The following is a 13,302-nucleotide window of genomic DNA, read 5'->3' on the forward strand; positions in this document are numbered from 1 at the left end:
TTCAGTGGTTTGTGTGTGTGTGTGTGTTTGTTATTCGCGGATGGTTAATTTGTCTGGATGATGTGTTGTTTTCAATGAAGGCATATGTGGTTTTTGTTGTTGTAGGAATATTTTGGTTTTGCATTGTTTTGTTTGGCATGCTTCAGTTGTATAGTTGGCGTTGGCGTGGGTTGTTGCATCATTTTAGCAAGTATGTAACAATGGAATATAAAGGTATGAAATATTTTGGTTTTTTGAGACATATATTGGTGTTTATTAAACCTTTTAAATGAAAGTTATTAATATCTTAGCGATGAGATGTACGATTGCGATCGGTAGCTTAGAAAAAAGTTATTAAGAATGTTCACTATTTAGGAAAAACGCTGAAATGGAAAGTATATTGAAATTGTTTTGGAGATATGTATCTAATTTAATTTTTATTATTCAATGTAAAAAATAAATATTCAATTTCAGAGTAACCCCAGATGAATTTGGAAAATTTTTTGTTACACCTCATCGTATATTTAATCATAAATTGGTAAGTATTATTTTTAAAATGTGGGTTTCTTTTAAAAAGAATAATTTTTATGTATATTATTATTTGTTAATTAATTTTTTTGGTAGCCAGTTTAATGTTTTTTCGGACAAAATTGTATATTTCTCCTCAGCGTACAATTTAATAGAGAATTGGCAAGATTTCTTTTAAAAATTGGTTTTCTAGAATATTTAGGTTTTTATGACCTTTTCATAATTAAAATTACAGGTTGTAAATACCTTCTTATAAACTTCACCACTACTGTGGTACAGGGTAAAATAAGTTTGTGCATTTGTATGTAGCGCCAAGAAGGAGTAATCATAGACCAACCTTTTAGTATACGGATCGGCTTAGAATTAAATTCTGAATCGATTTAGCGATGTCCGTCTGTCTGTTGATGTATTTTTGTGTGGAAAGTGCAGCTCACAGTTTTAGTCCGATTGTCCTAAAATTTGGTATAGGGTACTGTTTCGGCTCAAAGACGATCCCTATTGATTTTGGAAAAAATAGGTTCAGATTTAGATATATCTGCCATATATATTTTTCACCGATCTGGTCATAATTGGCGTGTATATCAACCGATCTTCCTCAAATTCCGTACATCCGAATATTTTATGAGTCTCGAAAAACTTGCAAAATATCAGCCAAATCGGTTCAGATTTAGATATAGCTCCCATATATAGCTTTCGCCCGATTTACACTCATTTCCCCACAGAGGCCAATTTTTGCTCCGATTTAGTTGAAATTTTGCATAGGGAGTAGAATTAGCATTGTAACTATGCGTGCCAAATTTGGTTGAAATCGGTTCAGATTTGGATATATCTCCCATATATAGCTTTCGCCCGATTTACACTCATAAGACCACAGAGGCCAATTTTTAACTCCGATTTAGTTGAAATTTTGCACAGGGAGTAGAATTAGCATTGTAGCTATGCGTGCCAAATTTGGTTGACATCGGATCAGATTTAGATATAGCTCCCATATATATGTTTTTCTGATTTCGACAAAAATGGTCAAAATACCAACATTTTCCTTGTTAAAATGACTCTAATTTTCCTAAACTTCTAATACATATATATCGAGCGATAAATCATAAATAAACTTTTGCGAAGTTTCCTTAAAATTGCTTCAGATTTAAATGTTTCCCATATTTATACCCTTCACCACTACTGTGGTACAGGGTATAATAAGTTTGTGCATTTGTATGTAACGCCAAGAAATAATTGTCATAGACCCATCTTTTAGTATACCGATCGGCTTAGAATTAAATTCTGAGTCGATTTAGCGATGTCCGTCTGTATATGTAATTTTGTGCACAAAGTACAGGTCGCAGTTTAAGTCCGATCGTTCTCAAATTTGACATAACGTCTTTCTTCGGGTAGAAGACAATCGCTATTGATTTAGGGAAAAAATCGGTTCAGATTTAGATATAGCTGCCATATATAGTTATCGCCGATTTGATCATAATTCACGTGTTTATGAACCGACGTTCTTCAAATTTTGTACATCTGAATGTTTTGTCAGTCCCGTAAAAACCAAAGCCAAATATCAGCTAAATCGGTTCAGATTTATATATAGCTCCCATATATATCTTTCGTCCGATTTGGACTTATATGGCCCCAAAAGGGGGAGTTTTGCTTTGATTTGCTTCAAATTTTGCACAACGAGTACGTTTGATGATATCGTTAATTGTGCCAAATTTAGTTGAAATCGGTTCAGATTTAGATATAGCTCCCATATATATCTTTCGTCCGATTTGCACTCATATGACCAGGGGGCCAAAGTTATACTGCCATTTACGTGAAATTTCGCATAGATAGCAGAATTATTATTCTAACTATACATGTCAAATTTAGTCAACATCGGTTCAGATTGGTTTCAGAGGTTTGTGTGTGTGTGTTTGTTATTCGCGGATGGTTAATTTGTCTGGATGATGTGTTGTTTTCAATGAAGGCACATGTGGTTTTTGTTGTTGTAGGAATATTTTGGTTTTGCATTGTTTTGTTTGGCATGCTTCAGTTGTATAGTTGGCGTTGGCGTGGGTTGTTGCATCATTTTAGCAAGTATGTAACAATGGAATATAAAGGTATGAAATATTTTGGTTTTTTGAGACATATATTGGTGTTTATTAAACCTTTTAAATGAAAGTTATTAATATCTTAGCGATGAGATGTACGATTGCGATCGGTAGCTTAGAAAAAAGTTATTAAGAATGTTCACTATTTAGGAAAAACGCTGAAATGGAAAGTATATTGAAATTGTTTTGGAGATATGTATCTAATTTAATTTTTATTATTCAATGTAAAAAATAAATATTCAATTTCAGAGTAACCCCAGATGAATTTGGAAAATTTTTTGTTACACCTCATCGTATATTTAATCATAAATTGGTAAGTATTATTTTTAAAATGTGGGTTTCTTTTAAAAAGAATAATTTTTATGTATATTATTATTTGTTAATTAATTTTTTTGGTAGCCAGTTTAATGTTTTTTCGGACAAAATTGTATATTTCTCCTCAGCGTACAATTTAATAGAGAATTGGCAAGATTTCTTTTAAAAATTGGTTTTCTAGAATATTTAGGTTTTTATGACCTTTTCATAATTAAAATTACAGGTTGTAAATACCTTCTTATAAACTTCACCACTACTGTGGTACAGGGTAAAATAAGTTTGTGCATTTGTATGTAGCGCCAAGAAGGAGTAATCATAGACCAACCTTTTAGTATACGGATCGGCTTAGAATTAAATTCTGAATCGATTTAGCGATGTCCGTCTGTCTGTTGATGTATTTTTGTGTGGAAAGTGCAGCTCACAGTTTTAGTCCGATTGTCCTAAAATTTGGTATAGGGTACTGTTTCGGCTCAAAGACGATCCCTATTGATTTTGGAAAAAATAGGTTCAGATTTAGATATATCTGCCATATATATTTTTCACCGATCTGGTCATAATTGGCGTGTATATCAACCGATCTTCCTCAAATTCCGTACATCCGAATATTTTATGAGTCTCGAAAAACTTGCAAAATATCAGCCAAATCGGTTCAGATTTAGATATAGCTCCCATATATAGCTTTCGCCCGATTTACACTCATTTCCCCACAGAGGCCAATTTTTGCTCCGATTTAGTTGAAATTTTGCATAGGGAGTAGAATTAGCATTGTAACTATGCGTGCCAAATTTGGTTGAAATCGGTTCAGATTTGGATATATCTCCCATATATAGCTTTCGCCCGATTTACACTCATAAGACCACAGAGGCCAATTTTTAACTCCGATTTAGTTGAAATTTTGCACAGGGAGTAGAATTAGCATTGTAGCTATGCGTGCCAAATTTGGTTGACATCGGATCAGATTTAGATATAGCTCCCATATATATGTTTTTCTGATTTCGACAAAAATGGTCAAAATACCAACATTTTCCTTGTTAAAATGACTCTAATTTTCCTAAACTTCTAATACATATATATCGAGCGATAAATCATAAATAAACTTTTGCGAAGTTTCCTTAAAATTGCTTCAGATTTAAATGTTTCCCATATTTATACCCTTCACCACTACTGTGGTACAGGGTATAATAAGTTTGTGCATTTGTATGTAACGCCAAGAAATAATTGTCATAGACCCATCTTTTAGTATACCGATCGGCTTAGAATTAAATTCTGAGTCGATTTAGCGATGTCCGTCTGTATATGTAATTTTGTGCACAAAGTACAGGTCGCAGTTTAAGTCCGATCGTTCTCAAATTTGACATAACGTCTTTCTTCGGGTAGAAGACAATCGCTATTGATTTAGGGAAAAAATCGGTTCAGATTTAGATATAGCTGCCATATATAGTTATCGCCGATTTGATCATAATTCACGTGTTTATGAACCGACGTTCTTCAAATTTTGTACATCTGAATGTTTTGTCAGTCCCGTAAAAACCAAAGCCAAATATCAGCTAAATCGGTTCAGATTTATATATAGCTCCCATATATATCTTTCGTCCGATTTGGACTTATATGGCCCCAAAAGGGGGAGTTTTGCTTTGATTTGCTTCAAATTTTGCACAACGAGTACGTTTGATGATATCGTTAATTGTGCCAAATTTAGTTGAAATCGGTTCAGATTTAGATATAGCTCCCATATATATCTTTCGTCCGATTTGCACTCATATGACCAGGGGGCCAAAGTTATACTGCCATTTACGTGAAATTTCGCATAGATAGCAGAATTATTATTCTAACTATACATGTCAAATTTAGTCAACATCGGTTCAGATTGGTTTCAGAGGTTTGTGTGTGTGTGTTTGTTATTCGCGGATGGTTAATTTGTCTGGATGATGTGTTGTTTTCAATGAAGGCACATGTGGTTTTTGTTGTTGTAGGAATATTTTGGTTTTGCATTGTTTTGTTTGGCATGCTTCAGTTGTATAGTTGGCGTTGGCGTTGGCGTGGTTTGTTGCATCATTTTAGCAAGTATGTAACAATGGAATATAAAGGTATGAAATATTTTGGTTTTTTGAGACATATATTGGTGTTTATTAAACCTTTTAAATGAAAGTTATTAATATTTTAGCGATGAGATGTACGATTGCGATCGGTAGCTTAGAAAAAAGTTATTAAGAATGTTCACTATTTAGGAAAAACGCTGAAATGGAAAGTATATTGAAATTGTTTTGGAGATATGTATCTAATTTAATTTTTATTATTCAATGTAAAAAATAAATATTCAATTTCAGAGTAACCCCAGATGAATTTGGAAAATTTTGTGTTACACCTCATCGTATATTTAATCATAAATTGGTAAGTATTATTTTTAAAATGTGGGTTTCTTTTAAAAAGAATAATTTTTATGTATATTATTATTTGTTAATTAATTTTTTTGGTAGCCAGTTTAATGTTTTTTCGGACAAAATTGTATATTTCTCCTCAGCGTACAATTTAATAGAGAATTGTCGAGATTTCTTTTAAAAATTGGTTTTCTATTAACTAGAATATTTAGGTTTTTATGACCTTTTCATAATTAAAATTACAGGTTGTAAATACCTTTTTATAAACTTCACCACTACTGTGGTACAGGGTATAATAAGTTTCTGCATTTGTATGTAACGCCAAGAAGGAGTAATCATAGACCAACCTTTTAGTATACGGATCGGCTTAGAATTAAATTCTGAGTCGATTTAGCGATGTCCGTCTGCCTGTTGATGTATTTTTGTGTGCAAAGTACAGCTCACAGTTTTAGTCCGATTGTCCTAAAATTTGGTGTAGGGTACTGTTTCGGCTCAAAGACGATCCCTATTGATTTTGGAAAAAATAGGTTCAGATTTAGATATATCTGCCATATATATTTTTCACCGATCTGGTCATAATTGGCGTGTATATCAACCGATCTTCCTCAAATTCCGTACATCCGAATATTTTATGAGTCTCGAAAAACTTGCAAAATATCAGCCAAATCGGTTCAGATTTAGATATAGCTCCCATATATAGCTTTCGCCCGATTTACACTCATTTGCCCACAGAGGCCAATTTTAGCCGACTTAAATTTTGAGTCTATGGGTTTTGTAAAAGTCTATCAAATTCTTTCCAAATCGAGTTATATTTAAATGTATGTATTTGGGACAAACCTTTCTATATATAGCACCCAACACACTTTATATATAGCACCCCGCCCGACTTTAGACTTTCCTTACACCCAAAAAATTTTGTTACTCATAATAGCAAAAATGTTTGATAAAACAGCAGATTTTGTTTGCTGAAAAAGGGACAGCAGTAGCATGTAGTTGTTTCAGCAAACATTCGTTAGTTGAAACAGCAAAAATTGTTTCAGCTAAAATAGCAAACAAATGCTGTTGAATTAGCAAACTTGTTTGCTAAAAGTTTTTGACAAACATCGCTGCTGAAATAGCAAACTGCGTTAGTTGAAATAGCTAACATTTTTACTGCTATAACAACTACAAATGTTTGTTGTCCCAGCAACAAAATTGGTCGTTTTTAACGATACGTTGAAATGAAACCCGTAAATCATTTAATACAATAACTTCTACATTTATTAAATGTGTGAAATAAATTGAATTCCATCGAAGTATTGGAAGTTGAGTTGAAGTGTTGTACAAGATTTATTTACGTTTATTTTTCTTCTTTGGCCTTATACATAAAACATAACAATCTGTAATGAAAAGAAGTAGAAAAAGCAATTAGTAACTACACTAGTTTACACTACAATTTACATTTGATTAGAGATTGCTTTTTGTGTATTTTCATCAAGTGAATTCGAAAATAGAGGTTAAAAATTGTTTAATGAAACAGTTTTTGAGATGTACTTATATTTTTTTGTCCTTTTTTCATTAGAAAAATCATTTCTCGCACTAAAAATGTACGATTATATCGAACAAATTTGGATCTGTGATAAGTTAAGTGGTTCAAAATATATTTAAAAAAGGGCACATTTTCACAAAATATGCTTATAACTTTGTCATTTTCCTTCCAATCTTATACTTACGTTAAAGTATCACCTTTACGAGCATAAAGTGAAACCGGACGTTATTTCAACTGTTGGCATTTTTCCACCGGCACAGAATCACTGTAAACCATGATGAAAATGTGCTAAATTATTATCGATATATTTAGAACCACTTAACTCATCTCAGATTCAAAGATATAAGCGGACATTTCTAGCATGAGATATGATTCTCGCGTCTAGTAAAAAACTAAATATTGTTACGTTTTTATATTTAGGCGTTTTTAATTACCCGACAATTAAAACACAGTTCTTTTAAATAACGACAATCTACAATTTATTTACTATGACTTCACACTTTACAATTCGTTCACACTGAAGTTATTCGTTTGACGCTTTAATTAAGACTGACTCGTTAGCAGCATGCGAGCGCTTTTATATATGACGGTGTGGCAATACGAGAACATTCTGGTAGCACTACAATATTCTGGCAACGCCAGAACATTCTTAGGCAATGCTAGAAGGATCTACGACCATTAAGATGTTCATCTGGTGGCTGCCAAACACATACACACTCACATAGATATATGCTCGCATTACTACAACAACAACAATAATGACAATAGACAATGAGATGAAATGAGAATGCAGAATAACAAAGCAAAGGGGTTGCTATTCTATGAGAGAGTAAGAACTAACATTTCGGTAAGCAAACAAAAGAACATAAACGAAATTCAGGAAAATACTAGAAAATGAATAGATGATTCCAACAAGTGATAGCGAAATTTTATCGTTACAATTTGAAATTTTAAATTAACGGAAACTAATTTAAATAAACTTATATCTATAATTATTAAATTCGTAACACTGCCTCCCGCTTAAGCCTGTTCGTCCCGAACAGGCACAGAACCTGTTCCGTAAGGAGCCAATCGTTCCAGATGTACAACTTTCATCTTTGATCTTGGGCTGTCGTCCTTCTGAATCCGGTATACAACATCATTGATCTTCTTGATGACTTTGTATGGGCCTTCCCACTGTGTTTGCAGTTTAGGACACAATCCTTTCTTTCGTTGCGGGTTAAATAGCAGAACCAATTCTTCTTCTTGGAAGCCCTCAGTATTTACAGCGCGATCGTATCTCGCCTTCATTCTGTTGCTGACCATCTTTATTTTGTTGCGCACTGATTCGTGAACTTCACCGAAAGTGTTTGGGATGTCGTTTCTGTTTTCTTCCATGGCGAGCTCATTAGGTTTAGCGCCGAATATCAGATCTCCAGGCAACTTCAACTCAGTTCCGAATAGAACATTGGATCTTTGGTATATGCTCGTCCCAGTCCCTCTGGCCGTTGTCCACTACTTTTCGAAGATGTTCCTCCAGAGTGCGATTAAACCTTTCTGCCATCGGATTGTGGATGTAATGGTGTAGTCCTCGTTTTCTTGATACCAAGGGAATCACACATCTCTTTGAATATGGCCGATTCAAAATTTCTTCCCTGGTCTGAGTGAATCTCGGACGGCACACCGTAGCGACATATCCAGTTTTTGTTGACAACATCCACAATCGTTTTTGCCTCTTGGTTTGGAATTGCATACACCTCCGGCTATTTGCTGAAGTAATCCATGACCACAAGGACATAACGGTTTCCAGAATCACTTACTGGGAAAGGGCCTGCCACGTCCATTGCTATTCTTTCAAACGGGGCTCCTGGTCTATATTCTTGCATAGGACCTCGACTTTTCCTTGTTGGACCTTTCGCCTTCATGCACTTCTCGCAATTGGCTACCCATTCAGCCATTGATTTCTGGCATCCAACCCAGTAGAATCGTTGCTTCACTTTCTCGGCTGTTTTGGTTATTCCCAGATGACCTCCACTGGGACCATTATGGAACTCCGCCAAAACGTCTCTTATTTTGGAATCCGGTACGATGATCAAATTTCGGCTGCTCTTGCCATCTTCGCTTTCCCATTTACGTTGCAGGGATCCATTGACTAGAACTAAACTATCCCATTGAGCCCAGTATGATTTCATAAGTGACTTTCGGCTGCGATGTCTTTCTTACTGGGCTTCTTGTTCTCTTCCTTTACCGAAATAATTTTGTTCAAAATGGGATCTTTACGCTGTTCTGTTGGCCAGTCCACTCCAGATTCGATGTGTAACAGCCGAATATCAACAATCTCCTCCTTATGTTCAGCTTTCGAGCAGTGCTTGCATTCTATACTGCAAGGTCGACGTGACAAAGCGTCAGCGTTACCGTGTTTTCCACCTTTTCTATGCTCGATACTGAAATCATAGCTTTGGAGCCTCTCGATCCAACGTGCCAGTTGAGCTTCCGGATTCTTGAATTGGAGCAACCATCGTAGAGCTGAGTGATCAGTCCTGAGCAAGAAGTGTTGTCCATACAAATATTTATGATAATGTTTTACACCCTCTATGACGGCTAGCAGCTCTCGTCGCGTTACACAGTAGTTCTTTTCGGGCTTGGACAACGTTCGGCTGAAATATCCGATGACCTTCTCCTTGCCGTCTATCTGTTGGGATAGCACACCTCCAATACCATGCGCGCTAGCATCTGTATCCAAAACAAATTTTTCGCCCGGAATAGGATACGCTAGAACAGGAGCTGAACATAAAAGTTCTTTTAAATGTTGGAATGACTCCTCCTGTTCGTCGCTCCACTGGTATTTCTGACCGTTTTGCGTCAATTTATGGAGACTAGCGGCGATGCTGGCGAAGTTTGGGACGAATCGTCGGTAATATGTACATAACCCAAGGAAACTTCTTAATTCGTGGAGATTTCGGGGTCGTGGCCAATCTATGACAGCTTGGATTTTGTCTTCATCGGTGGATATGCCCTCTGCAGTCACATGATGACCCAGGTATTTAACTTCCCGCTGGAAAAGGGAGCATTTCTTTGCGTTAAGGCGTAGACCAGCGGCTGACAATTGCTGGATAACGTCTTTCAAGTTCTTAAGGTGCTCGTCAAATGTTTTCCCATCACTATGATGTCGTCCAAGTATATCAAGCACGACTTCCAGTGCAACCCCTTCAGTACCCGCTCCATCAATCTTTCGAAGGTAGCCGGAGCGTTGCAGAGCCCGAACGGCATTACATTGAATTGCCAGAGACCGCCATTAACGCCAAAAGCCGTCTTTTCCTTGTCTTTCTCGGCGATCTCTACTTGCCAATATCCACTCTGCAAATCAAGCGTAGAAAACCATGTTGTTCCGGCTAGTGTGTCCAACGTGTCATCAATGCGTGGAAGCGGATAACTGTCCTTTTTGGTGACACCATTCAGTTTTCTGTAGTCCACGCAGAATCGGGTACTTCCATCTTTCTTTTTGACCAGCACAACTGGGGAACACCAAGGACTTGATGATTGCTCGATCACTCCACTCTTCGCCATTTCCTTTATGAGCTTTTGAACTTCGTCTCTTTTTGCCAGGGGAACACTTCGTGGTGCCTGTTTTATGGGCCTTTCTTCTGCGGTTTTAATTTCATGTTTCACTACAGATGTTCTTCCTTGATTTCCCTTTTCAGAAGCAAAAGCAGAGGCGTTTTTCCACAACAATTGCTTGGCTTTATTTCTCTCCGACGGCGATAGATGACGTGTCCAAGCCTCGAAATACCCTTCTAGATGTTTTCTCACTGCTCCATGTGTCTTTGATGAGTTGCCTTCCAAATTGACTATTGCCTCGGCTGGTGTACATTTTCCAATATCAGAAAATTTTACAATTTGCCCATGATTGTCAGACAAGTTCAAGACACGAACTGGTATTAGTCTCTCTTCGTTCGTTGTTACCAGGGCATTTGCTATCAAGATGTTGTTGCTTTTGTTTTCTGCTGGTTCAACAACCCACAATTGGCCGACTTCACAATCTCCATTCATAGAAACCCATATAATTGCTTCGGCATTCGGTGGTATAGACTCTGACTGGCTCGTTGTCAAACGTCTGACAGGTGTATTCTCGTCGTATCCCACGTTTACCGTTATTTCGGCATCGCACCATGTCATTACACGACGCTTCATATCCAGATTGAGGCCAAAAGCAATCATGAAATCCGCTCCAATTATAACTTCGTCTACTATATCGGCCACAATGAAATCATAAGTAACGGATTTGTTAGCAATAGTTAATTTTACGGTGACCTTTCCATATACGGTTGCGGGTTCCCCTGTAGCCGTGCGTAGCTTGACTCCAATCAGTGGTGTAACTTTTCCTTTTACTAAATCAGATCTAATGATAAACTTTGATGCACCAGTATCCAACGTCAAAGTACGCTTGTCGCCATTAATAACACCCGCAATAGTTAAATTGTTATTTTTCTGTTGAACTATTGCTATGGAGATGGTGGGGCCATCGTCTGTGGGAGCCAGCTCTTGCCCCGCTGAACTAGCTCGATTTAGTTTAAAGGTGACTCACTTGACTGTGGGGTCACCTTCTTATGGCTATTGTTTAATGGAGATGGTGATGTGGACCTTGACCGTTTGCGTCGTGCTTTGCATTCTCGAGCTAGATGTCCCGGCTTATCACAGTTATAGCATTTGATCCGGGATTTATTTGCCTCTTGCTTCATTTCTTGCATTGCCTGCTTCATGGCCTCTTTCATCGACTCAATAACGGACTTTGATTCATCACACTCTGTCTCTACTTTACGTACCTTGTGAATTTGAGGCCGCGCTAGCAATCTCGCAGTCTCCTGTGCAAGTGCGAATGTTACTGTTTCAGCGAATGTAGCCTTTTGTGACGCATATGTTGCACATTTTATATCTGGGTCTCGAATTCCATTGACGAAGGTTTCAATCTTGATGCGGTCCACAAGAGGATGACTCTCACCTGGGTATGTCAAAAGCACTAGCCGCTCAACTTCTGTTGCGAAATCTTGTAGGGTTTCATTCGATTTCTGGATTCTTCCTCTATATAACGACAATCTACAATTTATTTACTATGACTTCACACTTTACAATTCGTTCACACTGAAGTTATTCGTTTGACGCTTTAATTAAGACTGACTCGTTAGCAGCATGCGAGCGCTTTTATATATGACGGTGTGGCAATACGAGAACATTCTGGTAGCACTACAATATTCTGGCAACGCCAGAACATTCTTAGGCAATGCTAGAAGGATCTACGACCATTAAGATGTTCATCTGGTGGCTGCCAAACACATACACACTCACATAGATATATGCTCGCATTACTACAACAACAACAATAATGACAATAGACAATGAGATGAAATGAGAATGCAGAATAACAAAGCAAAGGGGTTGCTATTCTATGAGAGAGTAAGAACTAACATTTCGGTAAGCAAACAAAAGAACATAAACGAAATTCAGGAAAATACTAGAAAATGAATAGATGATTCCAACACGTGATAGCGAAATTTTATCGTTACAATTTGAAATTTTAAATTAACGGAAACTAATTTAAATAAACTTATATCTATAATTATTAAATTCGTAACAATATGTAAGTATATCTCAAAACGTGTTGCATATAAAAATTTTACTTCTATATTCGAATTCAGGAAATGAAAATACATTAAAAAATCAAATAGACCTCACAAAAATTTTATTTTGTAAACTATTTTTATTTATAGGTATTGTATTGAACGACGTCATCAAAGTTGAAATAGGTACTTTTAGCAAAAATTAAAATGGTTAAAACTAAAAGCATACATTATTCTCTTAAGGCCGTATTTAGTAAAATAGCAACGTTGTAAAGTTATCCTGGTTTTAATACTCACATTTAAGATGAACTTTGCGAATTGTGAAACATTCGGGTACAGTTTAGGTTAGCTATAGTTGCAGCCCGCTATTTCAGGCCCACTTGACTATTCAGTCCCTTTTGATATAGCGGTGTTGAACTTCTCTCTTGTCACTGAGTGCCACCCGATTCCATGCAGGAATCTCAAAGACAAAGAATCTCCTTTTAATAGCCGAGCCTGAACACCATTTCCCATTGCGAGGAAAAATTTAGAGTAGGTTTGAAACACTCAGAAATTTGACCATCATTCCAGAGGGAGTAACCCACCTATCTACCGTTGCAAAACTTTATAGTGTTTAGTCGAAACTAGGATTGAATCCATAACCGTTTGTATGCAAAACGGGCTTGAACCATTGTACGACGGTTTCTCCCATATATCAATGTTTAATAGCAATTTTCCAATCTAAAAATTATTAAAAACAAAAGTCCTTTAAAAGGAATACAATATTATACAATCCAATACTTACCAAACAACACAAAAGTAATTTTTCTAGTTTCCCGGCTTGTCTCGTGTTTTCGTTTAAAAGTGATGGTTTGACGGCGTTGGCGTTTGACATATCGACGTTGACATTTGTCAAA

General features: G+C 36.5%; 1 long non-coding RNA gene across 1 annotated transcript; it reads right to left on the reverse strand.

Annotated features, from left to right (window-relative positions):
• Window positions 1-6,589: 6,589 nt before the first annotated feature.
• Window positions 6,590-13,102, reverse strand: LOC142223048 (uncharacterized). Its single transcript, XR_012718519.1, has 2 exons — window positions 12,704-13,102; window positions 6,590-6,663 (listed from the first exon to the last, which is right to left on the reverse strand). It is a non-coding gene; the product is annotated as an uncharacterized LOC142223048 (long non-coding RNA).
• Between the last annotated feature and the right edge of the window lie 200 nt (window positions 13,103-13,302).

The sequence above is a fragment of the Haematobia irritans genome, chromosome 2, assembly GCF_050003625.1.
Source record: "Haematobia irritans isolate KBUSLIRL chromosome 2, ASM5000362v1, whole genome shotgun sequence".
In the NCBI taxonomy this organism is placed as follows: Eukaryota; Metazoa; Arthropoda; class Insecta; order Diptera; family Muscidae; genus Haematobia; species Haematobia irritans.